Source organism: Triticum urartu, chromosome 2, assembly GCF_003073215.2.
Source record: "Triticum urartu cultivar G1812 chromosome 2, Tu2.1, whole genome shotgun sequence".
NCBI classification, from domain to species: Eukaryota; Viridiplantae; Streptophyta; class Magnoliopsida; order Poales; family Poaceae; genus Triticum; species Triticum urartu.
In genome coordinates, this window is record NC_053023.1 from 562,957,071 (window position 1) to 562,963,569 (window position 6,499).

The following is a 6,499-nucleotide window of genomic DNA, read 5'->3' on the forward strand; positions in this document are numbered from 1 at the left end:
TGACAAGTATTTTCGGACGGAGGGAGTAGAAAACAGAGTTGGTGATGATGGTGTGCGTGCCATCCTGCAATATAGGCCGTCGAATTTATATCTGACGGATAGGAAGGGAACTATGGCAATTTTGCAAAAATATACCCACACCCCTCTCCATGTTCGCAAATAAGGCTATCCCTCGTTCATCCTTTTCTCTCACAAGATAAACTACTCATACAAATGCATCTTGATGTTCCATGCAACGCACGGACATCTAGCTAGTTTCTTTTAAAATAGTTACTGCGATAATTGGGTTGAAATGATATATTTTATGTCTGCCCTGAATGATTTCAGATTCACTAGTAGTAACAAAGAAAAGGTTGCCTTGTTAATTAACAGATAACAGGGTGAAAACTATCACATGAGGCCGATAAAAACAAGGCACACTGGGTTCAGCGTCATCGTCACTACAGCTGTGCGCGCGCGAGAAGTCTACATATCGAGGGGGCTACTGAGCGAGGCACAGAGATAAAATGTTTGAGAGAGAAACCAATTGATAGACTACGATCAGATCAAGTTGTCACCCTTCTGCTGTCATTGTTGGGGTGGGGGGGGGAGGGGGAGGGAGAGAAAGACGTATCGAGAGTGTGCGCGGTAGGCACAGAGGCACAACTAGCGAGTGTGTGTATGTGTGTGTGCGTTTGAAAGAGGAGTAGATAGATTACTATCAAGATCGAGGTGACACCTACTCCTTCGGTGTCGGGTAGTGTGTGTGTGTGTTTGAGAGAGAAGCCAGTCGATGGATTAATATCAAGATCGAGGTGTCACCGTACTCCTTCGGTGTTGGGAAGTGTGTGTGTGTGGGTGTCTGTGTGGGGGGCGGGCGGGGGGGGGGGCGGCAATGGCACTCACATATCTCTACTCTTATAAAAACAGAGTTGGTGATGATGGTGTGTTCCTACCATCCTGCAATATAGGCCATCTGATTTATATCCGATGGATACCAAGGAAACTATGACAATTTGCAAAAAGATACCCACACCCCTCTCCACATTTGCAAATAAGGCATTCCCTCATTCATCCTTTTCTCCCACAAGATAAACTACTCATGCAAATGCATCTTGATGTTCCGTGCAATGCATGTGCATCTTGCTAGTAGGGAGAAGGAGTTTGTGTGACACATATCTGGTTATATTAAGAGATAGGTAGATAGCATTTGTGCGAGGCATACTTAAAGCATCACGAAAATAAACAAACAGTGCGCATGCAAGTGCCGAAAAATGAAGCGAGAAACAATGTGCGGGCGCGCGTGCGTGCGTGCATGTGTGTGTGTGTGAGAGAGAGAGAGAGAGAAAGAGAGAGAGAGAGCGAGCGAAATCTCAAAACAAAAGGCACTCTGCTGGAATCCCATTGTATGTATTCATATGGTTCCGTAACTCGAGTTAACCTTTGGCTTATGTGTGAGAGACATTATTATACTTTGAGACATTAGTGGCTGTGGGTGGGCGGAATTGAAGGGGTGGGCGTGTTAGACAGAGAGAGCGTGTGTGTTTTTGTGTGAGAGACTTGTAGGACAGGGTAGAAAGACGAATTCTAACCTTGATGGAGGGAGAGAAATACACGAAATGCGCGTGTGTGATTCCGATGCCCACAGGGAAATGAGATATGTATGCGTGCGAGAGAGATTGCACAATTCATTCACGTATCATTATCTAGCGATCATGGACGTGCATCGCTTGAACATAAATCAATATCTACTTTGTATCGTGGCCAAAGGTACAATATCGATTCAACGCTATAAAGATTGGACACTCACATATCACATTTTTTCTATTTAAATAAACCTTTTCAGTTGTGCATGCCAAAGTTACAGTGATGTTTCTTCAAACAACCAATGTAGCTATAATGTACATGCACCATTGTTACTCTTGCATTCAAATTCATTAGTCTTGGATGATTTAAGGTTCTATTATGAAGTAATATATGTAATATTCATATACGAATTCAACAGGTACGCAATTTATGAAATGGAGGCTATGTAATCATATGAGGTAACACTTTTAAGTAGCGGACTACAATATCCATTTCTTTTTGTGCGCCTCTACACTAACACGTCAATGCATTATGTTTAAAGTAAATAACCAATGTCACTAAATTATCTATTTACATGAGAAATACATAGGCTGAGCGTTTGATCCCTTTTTTGTGAACGCGCCACTACACCCGTACGATTGGCCGCGCCCGTGTGAACGTCCAAGTTATCGGCGCATCATCCCGAGTTATTGTCTTTTTTTCTGGGGTGGACTTCACACCAGTTATTAACTGCTGACGCATCTCAGTCAAACTAATTTATCATGCCCACTCAGAAAAACAAATTATGGATGATTCCCAAAAATAAATATTAACCTTGCCATAGCGCAAATTATACGAACAAATATCCAGAGCTCAATCATCCCATCATTATTCGACAAACTGATAACACAAATGGAGAACAACAATAACAGAGCATTTAGTTTGTACTGGCAGCTGTATGTTGACATGTTTACAAGATTCTTGCTACATAACTATGTACGATCGCAGTTGAAACTAAGAGATCGGTGACTTGCCACCAATCATGTGACGCAAAAAAAACAGAACTCCCAATAATGTTGACTCATTCCAGATTTACTTTTTTGTGCCACGCTATTTATGAGGCTCGGAGTACGATAGAAAAATGTCTAGTATGCCAAGGCTAGTATGTCTAGTACGAAGGAAAATGCAAGCATAGACTATGCACCATCTTGTAAATTGGGTAACCAAGCAAAAAAGGGTATAAGAAAATAGAAAATTACCTAAGTTGTTTGACAAAGATAGAACATTAGCATATCAGGTGTGTTCAAAGTTCTGGCCTAGAAGAAAATGAAACCCAAACCAAATGAAAATTCAAAGAAAAGTCCAATGTGGCTCCACATATATTGCCAGGTCCAAAAAGGAATTAGTGTATTATATGTTTACAGAAAATGCATTTACCCAGAATAATTGTCGAGTAAGTTGTGTACCAATTATGACAATAAAGCCAAAATAAAGTATGCACGGAATGGGAAACCAGAGTTCCAAAACAAGCATAACATAGCACTACGTGAAATTAATAAACTAGTGCTACTCTTCGATAAAAACTAGAGCACAAGATTCATGAGTTGACGATTTATATCAAGATCGATCAATATAAATTTAATTCTTGCAAGGAAGAATAGTGAATAAGAAAACATGACAAGCCTTAAACCGCCTCCAGATGTTCCAATTGATTAATTATTTCAGATGGTTTCACTCCTGCAGCTATTGCCATTATCCATTTTCTAGAAACCCTCTGATGAAAAGATCATTACAAGCATGTAATTGTATTTAGCCTTTAGCAATGGCCAGGCATCAAAGCAATTACATGTAGTATAGAAATTCCTGTAGGTATGAAAGGTGTCATGACATATCTAGTTTCTTTTAACAATATGCTTGATCTGCATCGAGTCAATTTGGAGCGTGAAGTTGCCAATCATCGTATATAGAACAACCAAATTTGTGTCCTCATCATACCCAACAAAAAATCCATAACTTATTCTCCTTGGAAGCATCTCATCCAGTGGAATGGTTTTGCGCAGCAAGACCCATTCGTCAATACCATCACAGTTAGATTTCCTATCCATAATTGGATCGTCGGGTCCAACAAACCAGCAAGGCCAAGGCCACCATCAGCCATCCGCAAGAGCTGAAAACACCGGTCGTTGGTAACATGGTTTTCCACCGACGTCTTGATCACAACAAGACTTTGCATTTCGAAATAAAAAACAAGAACTTCACCACCACAAATCAACCAGCAAAGTGTATTCCCGACAAGGATGCTGTGGCTTGTCGCAGAAATATTATTTGCTATGGTCACCGAGAAAATATTGCCCCAAACGCTACGAGTCATAGAAAGAACAAGATGCCTGTGTACTGAATCCATCGCAGACCTAAACCAATTTAAATGGGCTTGAGAAGAAATCTCCATGGACGTGCCCATCTTCGGCATCAACGCACAGTACAACGCCATGCCAGGTTGAGTTTGTCCTCATAGAGTGGAATACTGGTGGAAAAGCCAAGATGTGCTCTTTGCCGGTGAGAGGGATCCCACACGACGGTGTCATGCTTATTCGTGTCAATTAGGACAGACAGACCATGGCAGCAGCCCATGTATGCTTCATCAGTGTGGTAGGCTATGGTGCTCTTGGGCAGGGAGAAGCGGGCAGTAGGGATACGGTAAGGCGAGTCCATGGCAGGAATGAAGCTTTTAGCATACCCTCTGAAGAACCCAAGCAGAGGAGGCTTCCGGTGGTGCTTGAGGAAGGATTTGCGGAACTGGGGGTTGTGGAGGATGCTGCCCCAGTGCTTGGATACGACGGACGAACGGGAGAGCGAGGACTGCTTCGGAGGGAGGCGGACGAGGATCTCGATGAGGAGGTTGTCGTCGCCAAGCAGCTCGGACACTGGGTCGGCCAGCGGCACAGAACAGCGCAGCCAACTGCCGTCCACACGCGTGGGAAAGGTATCGGCCCTGGCATGAAAAGGAATTTAATCAATGGACACACATATATTCACATCAGGGCAGCTGCTAGAATCCAACACACATATCCACATCCGTCCAGAATAGCGATAGCATATACAAAGCAAGTAGTGCACGACACAAAATTAAGAGGGGGAGGAACACCAATGGGATCTTACCCTTGGCCTTGGGGAGTCTCGGCAGCGGGATCCATCAGCGGTACCCTCTCCTCTCTCTCTCTCTCTCTCTCTGCACTGCTGTAGAAGAGGATGGATGTTAGGGTTTGATCAGGAGGGGAAAATCTGGCTAGGGTTTACTAATAGAGGGAAAATAAGATGACACGAAAAGGAATCACTAGTAGATTAGATGGAGAAGGAAGGGAAGGAAAAGGGGTGGGCTAACCAGGATCGGATCTTCGAGGACGCGGACCAGGACAGGCCAGGGTGAGGTCGCCGACTGCTCCGATCCTTCTTTCTCTAGTCCGTTCACTGCTGAGAGTGGAGAGACTGGGGGGTACGGCAGTTTTCAGATTTTAGACAATGGGAAGCAGGCAGCTGAGTGTTGGAACGCTGAATTTTTCTTTTTCTTTTTTTGAGATTAACGCTGAGGTTGTACGCAGCTGCAGGCTTAGCATGCCATGTAAGATGTAAGGTTGGCCCATCCAAGCTCAGCCTTCTATGTTCCACTGAGAAAATCAATCTTCTAAGAAAAAACACTGGAGATTTTTCTTTCTGAAAACACTAAGAACAACCTATATCGGTCCGGACCGCGGAAGCCATCCAACGCGGGCCTGCATCGGTCCGCTGGGCTGTCCGGACCTGTTTTCTCCCGCTAACCAGAGACAAACGTGGGAAGGTTGGCAGGAGTCTGGACCGCTCCCAAGCCTGTCTCTGACCGGTCTGATCCACCAAAAAACCCTCCACCGCCCCGCGCGTTTTCGCTCAGCGCCGCTCCAAAGCGTCACACCCGCATTCATACCCAGCTAGAGCGGAAGCGACTGCTCTCCAGCGCCGGCATTGAAGCGGAGCGCCGTCCGGGAGCACCGCCCGCACCGCTTCCCGGTGCAAGCAACTGCCACGCGTTCAAACGACAGAATGGCCACCCGTCCGTCCATCTGCCTACCATGCTACTTCCTGGTGCATGCAACAACCACACATTCAAACGACACGGCGGAGGCCCGTCCGTCCGACTGCCGCCCGCATTGATGGCACGTGGTTGTCGAGGCATCTCCTCCGGCGCCACTCGTCCGTCCGTCTGCCTCCTACCATTGTTATAAAAGTCGGTACCCCGGCCATGGCTGCTGTCATCAACCTCTGATCCCTCTCCGCACCACTCCCATGATGGATCCCTCCCCTGCCAATGCTCTCTGGGACGGGCTGACGTCAGTCCAGAAGAAGGAGATGCCCTAACACCACATATAGGGTACGGTTAATTGCAATGTCTACCACATCAGCTGACAGTACCTACAAAATTGAGATGTTTGAAATTCCTATAAATTTTGCGCATGTGCATACAAAATTGAGATGTTTGAACTGGCACTAAGCTCTATGCGCTATTATGTCATGAAATGTATGTATAGTTTTTTATTGGTTAATGCTATTGTGTTATTGCTTTGGAATATTTTATACAATTTTTGACTAAACTATTAATTTAAGGCTCCATGCCAGTTCCTATTTTCTTCATGTATTTTATTTCGCGCAAAAATCAATACCTAGGAAGATCAAAATACAATTCTAATTTAACATGATATAATACTAAGGCGACTCCAAGGTGTTACAATTTGCCTGACCGAAGATCTTCACTTTTCGCCCTGGAGAAAGTCTGAGTTCACCCCAAAACAATGCGTTCGACAAGGCCATTGCAAGGTACAACCAATAAAGGCCAGAACTTGGGTTTTCATCCCAGGAACCAAGACACGGTACTCGGGGAGCACCACCAAAGTGCAGTCGTCCAGTGTTGCCGCCCCCGCTTGCC

At 44.9% G+C, this 6,499-nt stretch overlaps 1 pseudogene; it reads right to left on the reverse strand.

Annotated features, from left to right (window-relative positions):
- Window positions 1-3,229: 3,229 nt before the first annotated feature.
- LOC125537289 lies at window positions 3,230-4,544 on the reverse strand (annotated as a pseudogene).
- Between the last annotated feature and the right edge of the window lie 1,955 nt (window positions 4,545-6,499).